The following is a 13970-nucleotide window of genomic DNA, read 5'->3' as shown; positions in this document are numbered from 1 at the left end:
GCGTTTCTCCCACTGGATCTGTAAGAAACTTAAGCATATAATTCTTATTAAAGGTAGGGACTGGTAGAGTGGGCAGAATTTGCTAATTAGGTGCTTTCCAAGCACTTGCTCCCATCGATTGAACTTGGCACGTGTTCTTTGGGAGAACTGACCTTTGTGCTTCTTCTGCCCTCCCACAGGCCCCCGCCCTGAGAATAATCCCCCAGGGCTCTCTGGGCCACTGCGGAAGCCAGGCTGGCTTGCTCCCAGTCTCTCAGCTGAAATGATGACTGAGTCTCTTAGCCAGCTTCCTAACAGCTCCCTGGATTGGCACGCAGAATTTCTTGAAAGTAAAGTTCTTCCTTCCTTTCCTGGGAGAATCTTCCCCACGCCCAGCCCCTTCTGTGTTGCTGCTCTGAAGTTCTCTTATGCATTCTCTAAATGCCCCGTATTTCCTGACAATGCCAGGCTTGACTCATTGTCTCACCTGACGAGTGTTAACACATTTAGTGGAGGACTTCAGCCCACTCGTGTTTATTTTAACCACCAATATATTTAGTCATCCTTCTGACTTTTTAAATTCTACTTTCCATGTTGTCCTATTTGCTGCTGTTTCTCCCTCCTTCCTGATGTCTACTGGATGACCAGGGTTTCTTTTTCTTTCCCTCTCTAGCAGGGACACTTTTTCTGTTATGGCCAGATGATGAATATTTTAGGCTCTGTAGGCCATATGGTCCCTGTCACAACTCCTCGATCCTGATGTTACAGCGTGGAAGCAGCCAGAGACAGCACAGAAATGAATGAACATGGCTGCGTTTCAATAAAACTGTTGACAAAACAAGCAGCAGGCCAGATCCGGCCTGTGGCCCTAATTTACCAACCCTCACTGTAGAGGATTAGAAGTTCTACATCCTTCCTTTTTAACGAACCTACCTTGCGTTAATAGAATCCACATGCAATTTATATGACAGATAATCTAAACGCGATGACTTGAACAGGGCAGTTTATTTCTCTAATTATACGTGAGCAGTCGCAGCCTCAGGACCCAGGATTCTGTCTTACTGGTCCTGGTCACTGCGGTGCTGCCCTCACTTGTGCCTCTGTCCTCACCCAGGTTTCAGCCCGTGGAGGCGGGGAGGAGTGGAGGGTGTGCCCCTTCCTTTCGGGGACAGCCTGGAAGAGGCACGTAGCACTTCTGCCCGCACCCCTTCTATCATGTTTGTCGTGGGTCACACTTGGCTTAGAGGGACTCTGGGACTTGTAGACGAACTGGCAGGCCACGTGCCTGCTGCAATCCTGTGACCGTAGAAGATGGGAGGATGGAGATCGGGGGCATCTAGCTGGCTCTGCCACAACTAAAACTTTGATTTTCTGATTTCCTTCAGGGGTTAAGTAGCGTCTATAGTCCCTCTCTGATGGCACGTATTTCTTCAGCACATTCAGAATCCACTTATGTTTCTACTGCTATCGGGTGCTCCACACCCCGAGTTAGCAGATGCGACTGCTGCTCTGATGGTCGTTGTCTAAGATCTCACCTCCAAGCTTTCTGGACAATTATTCTACGTCTTTCTCTCCTTTTCTCATGGAGAAAGAAGAGGCAGGACATGGGAAAGGCTTAAGATTTCTGCTTGGAAAGCCCCAGGTTGAATGACTGTAATTTACACAGAGTTCCATGTCTGGCGGTGGACGACGTGAAGTGGAGTGTCGGCTGAGGTGACACGAGCCCCCGCAGACGACACGTTGGTGAGTCAACTCTCCGCTGTCGTGACTGCTCTGAGAACCTCAGGCATCAGCCCCTTTGTGAATAGTTTCCATCTGCACGCATGGGTGTCTGACAGTGTGTTTACATGCACATTGGGAAGAAAAGCCAAAATTATTTGGCTTGGCGTCCAAAACTGCCTCTATTTTTGTTGTCTGCAGTGCTCTGATTCAGTGCGTTTTAATGAGTTTTTAACAATGCATGAATTTGAGTCAGAGGAGCTCAAGGAGAGGCTGGATGGCACCCACTTATTATGGGATATGAAGGGATAAGACGTCATCTGCAGTTGCCATGCCGACAGCCCCAACTTCATGCCCTCTCTCCTTCAGAACTGAATTGTTCTCATAGCAGCTGGGCGCAGGCAGCTTGACGTAATTGGGTGTCTTCCTTTAGCAGGTTTTAAATCTGGAGTCCTCCTTGAGGTAATCTCCAAGTTCTGTCTTGCCCGGCTTTTATCAGCCTTCTTTAGGATCCAGGCTTTGAAACGCTTCTTCCTGCACGGCCATGAGACATTTGTGGGTCACCGTGTGGGGATCTATCTTGACACAAGCAAAGGCAGACAAGAAATGTAACATTGTTTTCTTTAAAGACTGGAATAATCCCTTTTTCTGCACACTATTCGGCTGCTCCTTGGCTTACGGCATTGAGCCCACAATGAAACAAACTGAAATCTAAAGGCATTGGCTTATATTAATTTTTTTCTTAAGTGAAAATATAATTTAGCCTCTCTCATTTAAGTATTACTGAGTAGCCTCTAAATCAGGGACAAACCAGTATATTTTAGCTGCCTGCAGTTTCTTCCTGCTGCTGGAGGTAGACTTTGAATTTTAAATTGCCGGAACTGGAAAACTGCTATCTGGGGGCCCAGAACCAATTTCCGTGTGTTAAAGTGGAAACTGGAATCTGTTCTGTGGGCAAGCCTTGGTGAGGTTTTGCATTGCAGATAGGTGTAAAGCGAATAACTCCACATTAATTTTGGGAAAGCTCCGAACCACTGAAATAATACAAATATAGATGCCTCAGACTGAGACGTTTTTATTCAGTTTAGAAATAGGAGCCAGAGATGTCTTTATCAAGACTATGTCCTTGCAGAAAAATATCTTTTTTCTAAATATATATTGAAACTGTGTCCCAAAAGGGTAGTCTTTAGGACTGAATAACCTACCACTTGGTTAACATGTTGCTGATTAATTACGTGGTTGCCTTGAGGTGAGGGGTGGGGTCAGACCACACTGAGACTCCCCCTGTCAGTCATACTGGGGTGGGAAAAGAAAGACGGGCTTTGGAATGATGGAAGGAGGATTCTGTCTGGATGACTGAGAGAGATGGGGAACTAGGCTCTTAGGAGAAAGAACATGGGAGGTGGTATTTGTGGGACATAAGCAGATGTCTATAAATAGTCACAGATCAGGAAAAATGACCTGCGGGGCCTCTGCGAAGTTACGTGGTCCGTGGTCCCTACTTAACTCTTTTACCCCAGAATTTACTAAATATATTCAAATAAGGAACCCGTCTGTTGCATAACACTTGTTATATATGCCACAGAATACTGTTCTGAAGACTACACCATGGGCTATGGCACTAGCCAGACTTCCCCCTAGCGTGCATCGGGACCACCTGCACGGCTTGTTGGAACACAGATCGCCCCACTCCCAAAGTTTCAGAGTAAGTAGGTCCGGGGTGGGCCTGAGGATTTGCATTTCTAACAAGTTCCAGGCTGCATGCTGATACTGCCTGGTCCAGGAAGCACACTTTGAGAATGAATCACAGATTGAAATGGTCTGGTCCCTCGTTTCTCTTTCTAGAGTAACACAAATCAAATCCAGAAGTACAGTCATTGAAATAAAGGCCATGTATTAGAAGTCCACAGCTAACATCGTATTCATGGTGAAAGACTGAGAGCTTTTCCTCTAGGATCAGGAACAAGGCAAGTATGCCCTTGCTCTCCACTTCTATTCAACGTAGTAGTGGAAGCCCTAGCCAGAGCAATTAGGCAAGGAAAATAAATGAGAGCCATCCAAATAAGAAAGGAAGAAGTAAAATTGTCCCTGTTTGCTGATGACGTGATCTTATATTTAGAAAATCCTAAAGACGCCACAAGGAAACTGTTAGAATAATAAACTAATTCAGTAAAATTGCAGGATGCAAAATTCAGTCCATACACTGCCAACAAACAATCTGAAAAGGAAATTAAGAAAAAAATCCCATTTACAATAGCATCAAAAAGAATAAAATACTTAGGAATAAATTTAACCAAGGAGGTGAAAGACTTGTATACTGAAACTACAAAACATCGGTAAAAGAGGTTAAAGCAGACACAAAAGGAAAGACATCCCATGTTCATGGGTTGGAAGACTCAATATTGTTGAAATATCCGTGCCGTGGCCGGCCCTGTGGCTGAGTGGTTAAAGTTCTGCACACTCATTTTGGCACCCCAGGTTTGTGGCTTCGGATCCTGTGTGCGGACCTACTCCACTCATCAGCCATGCTGTGGAGGCATCCCACGTACAAAACAGAGGAAGATGAGCACAGATGTTAGCTCAGGGCTAATCTCCCTCAAGGAAAAAAAAGGAAGATTAGCAGCAGATGTTAGCTCAGGGCCAATCTTCCTCACAAAAAAAGAAAAAAATCCATGCTATCCAAAGTGGGCTAAAGATTCAATGCAATCTCTATCAAAATCCCATTAGCATTTTTTACAGAAAAATAAAAAACCATTCTACAATTCATATGGAACCACAAAGACCATGAATAGGCAAATCGATCTTGAGAAAGAAGAACAAAACTGGAGGCATCACACTTCCTGATTTCAAAATATATTACAAAACTACTGTAATCGAAAAAATATGGTCCTGGCATAAAGACAGACATAGAGGCCAGTGGAAGGGAATGGAGAGCCCAGAAGTAAATCCATGCATAAAATGTCAACTGCTCTTCAACAAGGATGCCAAGAACACGCAGTGGGAAAAGCACAGTTTCTTCAGCAAATGGTGCTGGAAAAACAACAGCCACAGCCAAAAGGATGAAGTTGCAGTTTTATCTTATACCATACACAAAAATTAACTCAAAATGGAATGAAGACTTAAATGTAAGACCTGAAACTGTAAGACCAGCAGAAAACATGCAGGAAAAGCTTCATGACATCGATCTTAGCAGTGATTTCACGGATATGACCCCAAAAGAACAGGCAACAAAAATAAAGTGAGACAACATCAAACTGAGGAGCTTCTGCATGAAGAAAGGACGCCATCAACATTGTGAAGATGTACCAAAACGGGGGAAGCTGTCTGCAAACCATAGATCTGATAAGGGGTTGATCTCCAAAATATGTAAGGAACTCCTACAACTCAGTAGCAAAAAAACTAATAACCCGATTAAAAAATGGCCTAAGAACTTGAATAGACATTTCTCCAAAGAAGGCATACAAATGGCCAACAGGTATAAGAAAAAATGCTCAATGTCCTTAATCATCAGGGAAATGAAAATCAAAACTAGAACGAGATATCATCTCAATTTGTCAGGATGGCTGTTGTCATAAAAACAAAAGACAAGTGTTGGCGAGGATGTGGAGAAATTTGAGCACTTGCACACTGCTGGCGGGAGTGCAAAATGGTGCAGCCACTATGGAAAACAGTATGGAGATTCCTCAAAAAATTAAAAATACAGCTACCATGTAATCCTACTTCCGGGTATTTATCCAAAAGGTGAACATAGCACATAGAGGACGTTATGCTAAGTGAAATAAGCCAGGCACAGAAGACAAATACTGCATGATTCCACTTATTTTAGGTATCTAAAATAGTCAAAATTCATAGACTTGAGAGTAGAATGGAGGTTGCCAGGGACTGAGGGGTAGGAGAGACGGGGAATTACTAATCCACGTGCAGAAGTTCAGTTCAGCAAGATGCATAAGCTCTAGAGATCTGCGGCACCCAGAGTCAACGATAATGTGTTGTGCGCTTAAAGATTTGTTAAGAGGGCAGATCTCGTGTTAAATGTTCTCACTAAAATAAAATAAAATAAAAAGAAGAAGTAGTCACTGAACTCATGCCATGAGCAGGTGTTCTGCCCAGAAGCGCAAAGGCACGCTGAGAAAGAAGATGCCAGAGACGGAGACGTGAAATAGTCACCCCACACTTAGAGCAAGGTAGGTTTTAAAATCAACAAGCACTTACGATATTATCCAAGCTTCCTGGCTATTTTGATCATTTTCCAATTCAATGGTGTTTTTGTTTCAAGTGTAAAATAATTGAAAGGAGTTTTAATTATTAAGATTAGCTACAGGGAATATCTGCATTCTTACCCCCTTAAGAGCCTCTGGGCGTGCTGGTCTGTGTCACCACAGCCGTGTGACATCCAGTCAATTAGATCGGAAGAAACCCAGTCAGTCGTCAGTTGTTAGGCAATTTGGAATGTAGAACAACACACTGTTTTGTTGATTGCTTTGGCTGAATTGATTAAATGCCTCCGAGAAATGGTGGAAACACTTCAGTTTGTGTGACAGCTTTACATTTCTGCTTTCCAGTAATTATAGTCTCTGTTGAGCCAATACTTCCAAAGGAAATACTACGAAATGTTCTGAATTGGTGTCTCATTTGCAATATGTTATTATCTTCATTATATTTACCTGAAATAGAGGATTAGCAGAAAGAAAACCAAAGCACAGCAGGATAGAGGAGCTGCCTGTCCCCCACAGAGCTCACGTGGAGAAGTTAAAGTGCGCAACAGCTACTTCTGTGTCTCTGGGCAATTGGAAGGTGAGGTGCACGGGCTGTCGCCCACACGTCCTGATACGCTTCCCTCCACGTTGCCTTGGGCATCGGCTCTCGGCACACCTGCCCAAAGTGACAAACTTCAAGAGCGTGTCAAGATCACTCCTCTGCGTTTCAAAGCCTCTGGGAACCAGCCAGCCAGCTGTCTTCTCGTAATACGTGGCTCAGTGAGTGGGGTGGCGCTGAACTCTGCTGCTCAGATACCCGGCTGAGCCGAGCGTGACTCTGGCCCTAGGAGCTGCCTCTGAACGCACCGTCGCATCTGCACCAAGGTCACAGTTCCCACAGCTGCTCCCATCAGTGACTGAGCAACTGTGGTTCCGTGCAACGTGAGCCTCCTTCAGTGGGCGAGGCGGCTCGGGGCCTGCCCACGGGCCTGGCTGAAGCTCCGCGGGCGCTGCCCTGCTGTGTTGCTACCCACCGTCCTTCCCTCTCTCCATCCACAGGGGTCAGACCTTCTTTCCATCTGAAGGTGCTTTCTGCCTCCTCCTGCTCTCACTCCTTTATCCTTCACACCCGTCACCCTCTCTTACACAGCTAACTCCATCTTGGCATCCACTTCTCAGAGGACCCAAACTCACAATGATCACAATTTTCTCTTTTGTTGCTGGGAAAAATTGGCTCTGAGCTAACATCTGTTGCCAATCTTCCTCTTTTTTTTTTCTCCCCAAAGCCCCAGTACCTAGTTATATATTCTAGTTGTAGGTCCTTCTAGTTCTTCTATGTGAGCCACCACAGCATGGCAACTGACAGACAAGTGGTGTGGTTCCACTCCCGGGAACTGAACCCAGGCTGCCAAAGCGGAGCACACTGAACTTTAAATGCTAGGCCATCAGTGCTGGCTCAACTATGATTTTTAGACCATCACACAAAACAAAATCAAAGTAATCTGTAGTTTATGAATGAATTTTAAATAATGGAAAAAACAGTTCTGGGCCTGGAGTAAAACAAAAAATTCGAAAGTTTAATAGTTCTCTTCTCAGGGTCCCAAAGTAGGTATAAAGCCAGTTGATATTTTCTATGATGTTACATCCTTTGTAGTTTGCATGTAGAAACATCCCCAGCAGCACATTGCTGTGAGAAAAAGTCTGGCTTCTGGGCCAGCCCTGGTGGCCTAGTGGTTAAGTTCTGTGGTCTCCACTTTGGGAGAACCCACACTGTTGGTCAGTGGCTGTGCTGTGGTGCTGTCCCACATGCAAAATAGAGGAAGATTTGCCACAGATGTTAGCTCAGGGCAAATCTTCCTCAGCAAAAAAAAAACTCTGGCTTCTCTTGATATGCACCCTTTCCTATTCAGAGATGATGCAGTCATTGAAAATTATCTTTCATATAAAAATGTGTAGCCTTTCTTTAACACATTTTAGATCATCTTACTTGTTTCTGCTTACAAGCTTTTCCTGTTAGAAAATCATTATGAAAGTACAGAACACTTTATTTTTAAATAAAAATCACCACCTAGTTCCAGCACCCAAAGGTACTTGATAACGTAGTTACCATTTGAGTGTGCATTTGTCTGTATTTTTTCTATACATCCATGTATGTCTACACAGTTGAGATAAAACAATATTACAAATTTAGGATCCTGCTTTTCCCCATGGTATTAGATTTCTTTATAGAATACTTTAATGGCTACACAATATTCTGTTCTATGATTATCTGGTTATTTACTTATCTATTCCCTTATTGTGGAAATTCAGGTAATTTCTAATTTTCTTGCTATTGTAAATAGCCTATAATGAGTATCTTTGTTCGTAAAAGTTTAGTCTGCATTTTGAGATTCCTTCCTTTACGTGGACCCCTAGGAGTCCTTCCTGACTTCCTGGTGAGCCCACAGCGTGGGAAGAACCCCACATCCACATGGCACATTGGAAGCACGTGGCCCAGCAGTCAGAAGATTCACTGCTCCGCCAACTCGCTGGGTGTCCTCCGCAGGTCTCTGCCTCAGAGTCCACACGTGTAAAATCCCGGAGTGGAATCAGGTAATCCCTATCACTCCATCCATGTTCAATACTCCTTAAACATTCACTTAATGGGCCTATCTCCTGCCCAGGGCCATAACTTTTGTTGTACACTTCAGTGCTGTATAGACACAAAGGAATACCACTAGTAACGGTCTAGGATGTTGCTGCCTTTATACCATAGAGAACACTCAATATTATATAGGAACGTGGTTGGTTCTGTGACTCTCCACTCTCCAGTCAGATACTTACTGCTGTCTGTGTGTTTGTCAATTAGTTTGACTTCTGAGTATTAAGAAGTATCTTATAGCCGTGTGAACCTGCTCAGGGAGCTTCTAATGTGAACCCAAGGTGAAGTGCCATTCACTTGTTGGGTGTTAAGGTCTCACATTTAAATTTTCCTTCTGTGTTCGCTGCGTTTCCATCTGGCTCAATCTTCATTAAACAGGCTGTATTAAGTGTTTCTCTGCACCTGGCCCTGTGCTAGGAGCTGAATTACAAAGACGTGGTTTTTGATGTCGAGGAATGTCTGACGGAAGCATCACAGGCCGAGGACAAAGGAGTGGTGCACAGCCATCTGAATCTCGGTGCTGCCTGGCTGAGGCCTCTCAGGAGGTCCGGAAAGGAGGACCCTGAGGGATTCTGAGTCTGGGGGGCTGGGGCCCTGCAGTACTGTGCTCCTCAGAGAGAAGATGTGTGGAGGAAATGGGATCCCAGGAGCTTTTCAAATGAAGTGGCAAACCTTGGGGTTCTCCAGAGGGAGAACGTTTCAAGATCTGGGATCCAAATCAGTAAAGATTTTTTTTCCTGACAAAGGTGGAAACAGAGCCAGATTGAACATAAGTCAACTACGGAATAAACAGGGATGATAAGAACGTAGGGAAGGCAGGTCTCAGCGGATGGCGTGCAGACAGGTAAGGGAGTCAGCGCGGTGGACTGGGGCTAAGTACACTGATGCACTGAAATACTTCCGTGAGAAAAGGAATTACTTCCAGCTGCCCTGGACCTCACTGGGGCCGCTTCTCTTGACAACTTCTCTTTATGAAATACGGAGGTCTGGCTCTTTGTTCACACGTGTTGTGGGCTTTACCTGGCTTTGCCATCAAGGACTCCCCTGAGGGGTTTGGGGAAACACTTTGTAGGAAAGATACTGCCAGGGCCGGCCCAGTGGCATGGTGGTTAAGTTCATGCTCTCTGCTTCAGAGGCCCGGGGATCGTGGGATCGGGTCCCAGGCGTGGACATATACAACACTCATCAAGCCATTCTGAGGAAGATTGGCTACAGATGTTAGCTCAGGGCCAGTCTTCCTCACACACACAAAAAAAGAGAGATACTGCCTCTCCCCACATGCGTGTGGGGTAGAGAGAGTGACAGTTACAGTTTTGAGAATGCTAATATCACCAAGAATCAGTGCTCAGCTAGCTTGTGTTTTCAGAACGAGGATATTTTATAGGCTAACTGATGCCCAGCGCCCCATGCTATGCAGATGCGTATTCAGGAACTTGAAGCTCTGACGCAAAGCGTGAGATGAAGACTCGGGTGTGCTGGTTGAATCGCAGGGGTCCCAGGGAGCAGGAGTGAGGCGTCCGAGGGAGGGAGACAGAACAGGAGAAAGAAAGGCGATTTTGGCTTTCTGAGCACCCTGCACCTGTGGCTAATATGAGGGTGACATTGTACTGCTGTGGACATCAGGGACTCGTGCCAGCACAGACCCTCAGAGGAGCAGTGGAGAGTGTGGCTCACGATGGTCTCACTGATGGACGGGGAGGCTGGGGTTCGTTCGCCACCTTCCATTCCTCATTCACTGAAGCTCGTCCCCTAAGGCATCAACCTCCCTCACTTTCAGATCACATCCATGCGGGTGGAGCAGACTTTGGAAAAAGTCCTGAGGCAAAAAGTAGAGAGATGTCCTGGCACATGCTGGAGGTGAGACATTGGCCATTTCCAGGGACCGCCTGCTGAACAGCCCCAGGGTCCCCTCCCCATGGCTGGGGGGCTGAGGGCTGTGGTCCTAGGCCCATGGAGGACACCACCACTGACTTCTCAGTGCTGCCCGTGCCCTCACTAGTGTGTGCCTTCTTGTCTCAGTGAAGGAACTGTCTCTGGCCCTTCCTGGGGACCACCGTCTTGGTTAGGCTCTCTGGTGTCTCATAACAAGTCAGTTCTCGTACATCCTCTGGGAGCCTTGCCCAGGGATCGAACAGGAGACTGATCCAGTCCTGGATCCAGCGGCCAGTTTGCAGGAAACACAGGGGACAGAGGAACATGCTGGATTACATACGCCGCGAGTGTGCAGTCAGCAAAATCCGGACTGTGGGAGACTGCCAGTCAGAGGACCCAGATGAAAGAAAGGAGAAAGGGATAATTAGGTTAGCACTTAACAACATCTGTTTTTCTTTTTTTTAAATGGTCAAGACTAAATTATAATGTCCAGGGACATTTTATCACAATTGGGTGATGAAACTATTTGCAAAGCAGCAAGTACTGTAAAAACAACGGGGACGAGCCCCATGGAACAGGCTTCTGAAGTGGAGGCAGCGTTTCAGTTTTTGGCCTGTGTTGTGATTACAAAGGTGTTCGCTTTTATAAAAATTCATCATCATACATTTGTTTTGTGTCGTTTTCTATATCTTTATTTTAATTCCAATAAAAAATGTTTTAAAAGAGAGAAAGATACTTTGGAGACACAACAACCAGATATAATATGTAGACCTTGTTTGGATCCTGACTTGAACAAACCAAGTATGAGATATTTATGAGATAATCAGGAAAATTAGAACATTGACAAGATCTTTGATGATATTTAGGAATTATTGTTTAATTTTAGATGGGATCATGTTACTGTGTGTTTTAGAAAGACACACAGGGGTATAAATGAAACAAATTGGCCAATGTTGATAATTGGTGAGCCTGGTTGCAGGGTACATGGGGGTTCGTTATATTATTCCCTCTACTTTTGTGCATATTTGAAAATTTCCATAATAAAAAATTTCTTTTATTGACCTTGTTTGGATGAGTAGGTCATAAGCAAAAGAAAGACGGCCCCGTAAATTCTGTGTATAGTTTGCACAAGCAGCTTCCTCCCTGTTCAGTTAACTGCTCTGAAAATTCTCCCTCAATGGGACAAGTGTTTGAGCAAATAAAAACTTTAGGGCCAGGTGTCATTTGTCAGATAAAATGTCCCTGAACACCCACTATCCCAATGCTTTTTTCAGGTCAGACAGGGAAAATAAAACACGTTTGACCTCCTTGCTGAAGGGCTGGAGACCGTGGAGCACAGGCTAAATTGCAGTGAGTGTCCAGTCCAGGGGGCGACGCCCAGATCGGTGCACCCTATAGGACAGAGCCTTCCATTCCACACTCTGCAGAGCTTCAGGTCCAGACCCAGAATCTGTCTCCGAAATGCCTCCCACACTTGCAGAGCAGCTGCTCGAGCTCCAGCCAGCACCCAAAGGAGAACAGAATCACACGGTGGTTTTCTAAGGCTTCGCTGCCTCTGTTTGTCATGCTGGCATCGGCACCACATGCCAACGGGTGCAGCGAAATGAGAAGAAAATGTTTCTATGACTTTGCTGCTGATTTTAAAAATAACGTATCTAATCAGCCAGCTGTGATTACATAAAAAAATTCAAATAATCATTTCCGCAGTTTATTTCATCCTAAACAGTTCTCAAATATGACTTTTCCCAAAACCGTAATACAGTATCAGACAGATGGCCCGTTTGATGGGTTCTATTTTAAACAAGCCCCCTGGGAGATTATTGTTTTTATGAAAACGTAGGAAAAATAATTTATCCCAGGTCAAGTGGACAGAACTAAAAATAAATTATGATTTTGACAATAGGAGGTACGTTTTATAAGAAAGTGTTGTCAGTTCATGGAGATACAGTGATTTGTCCCCCCTGGAACTTGAAAATAAGGGAAATAAAGATTGACTTGAGTGTTAAACCATGCAATCAGTATATGGTGATCAGAGCTGGCAACGCACATCTGCTTAGAGAGCGAGAAGCTGTCAGGGCAGCAGACGGGGGTCTGGAAGAAGGAATCTACGACTGCGCCTGAAGAACGCGTTCATCCAAAGTCGGTCACAGAAGTACGGGAAAACAGGTGTCACTAGGATAGGTGTTGGCTGTGCATGCCTAACACGGCTCAGGGGACAGGGAGCCTTACCCAATGCTCTGAGTTACCTGAGTCTCATAGCAAGACCGCCCGTCCTCAGCCAGATGGAAACTCAAGGCAGAGGTCGCAAACTGGAGTGCTGCACACCTGACCTAGCTCACAGATGGATCTGTCTGCCTCCTGTAGGCTTTCTTTTTAATATTCAAGCTAAATGGAAAAGTTTTTTTAAATGAAAATATTTTGCATAAGATTCTCCATTTATACTTTTCTTGAAAAAGCTCACATTCCCACGTGACAACAATCAGCTGGTACTAAGAGCTGTCCACAGCCCCCAGCAGGCACCGTCACTCAGCTCTCTCACCTGTCTGGCCCCTGAGTCGTCTCCGCTGGCCACCCCCAGGGAGTACCATCCACTAACCGGCCAGTCTCACTACCTGTGTTCTGGGTCCGTGCTCCTGACAGATCTTCTGGTTCCAGCCTGACTTTCCTTGTAGGTTCTACAGGGAGGAACTGGGCTGGGCATGTGATGTGAGGACTCCTGCCTATGTGACAGTTTTGTTTCATGGTACAGGAAGTATGGCATTTTGATTCTGCTTATCAGGCTCCGGTAAACCAGCTGTGAAGAGGTGTATCCACATCTCTCTGGTGTCCCAACAAAACCAAGTGTCAGTCTTCAAGCCTGAAAATCAAGACCTGCTTTCTGCTGAACTCACAGTGGCGAGCTCCCTGGTATGTGACTTGGGACTGAGCTCCCCAATGTCACCATATGGAATCTCCACAAAGAGGACATTTTCCCTTTTTCATTTTATATTTATAAGGTACTCTGTGCTCTAATTTTGTTTTATGAATCACATTTTCTTACGTTATACTTTTGCTTGTGGTCATGTGTGTGTGAAATAAAATCCGAAAATGGGAGATAAGGTGAGTAGAAGAGCATACGAAATGAAAGTTTTGGTTCGGAAATAAAATGAGCTTTGCCTTTCTGGCACTTCTTTGCAGAGGGCTGGGTGTATGTTTTTGGTTGCTTTATCCTTTGTTAGTATCATAGTTCACGGCTCTTTCCTAATCGCGGAAGAATTATTGTCTTGTCGAACTCTCAGATCTCATCTTGTCCACTTTGTTTGTGTCTTGGCCTCCGCGGTCATCCGCAAGCTCCCTTTATCTTCTAATTTAGAAAATGCCCATCTACGCATTAGACCTCAGTTGTGTCATCTTCCAAAAAGCAAGATGACTGGGAAAGAAAATCCTGCAAGCTCTTCTTGCACGCTCACACATCGCAGAGGCTTGCATCCTAGGCGTTTGGAAACCACAGGGAGAACTTTAGAATGACTCACACAGGACACACCTTGAGGGAACATAAGCTCTGAGAAATTCTCTCTAGCACG

The 13970-nt window shown here is 45.1% G+C and overlaps 1 long non-coding RNA gene across 2 annotated transcripts in view; it reads left to right on the top strand.

The window, feature by feature from the left end:
* The window catches only part of LOC103550008 (uncharacterized), a 62313-nt gene extending 48813 nt beyond the window's left edge, over window positions 1-13500 (top strand). For both annotated transcript variants that reach the window (XR_011542842.1, XR_544666.2), the window contains 4 exons: window positions 1365-1722; window positions 3284-3403; window positions 8310-8486; window positions 10313-13500. This is a non-coding gene — a long non-coding RNA (uncharacterized lncRNA). The remainder of the gene's footprint in view (window positions 1-1364; window positions 1723-3283; window positions 3404-8309; window positions 8487-10312) is intronic.
* Window positions 13501-13970: the final 470 nt, after the last annotated feature.

Source organism: Equus przewalskii, chromosome 1 (genome assembly GCF_037783145.1).
Source record: "Equus przewalskii isolate Varuska chromosome 1, EquPr2, whole genome shotgun sequence".
Taxonomy (NCBI): domain Eukaryota; kingdom Metazoa; phylum Chordata; class Mammalia; order Perissodactyla; family Equidae; genus Equus; species Equus przewalskii.
Note: the sequence above shows the minus strand (reverse complement) of the source record. Positions and strands in the feature narration are given on the sequence as shown.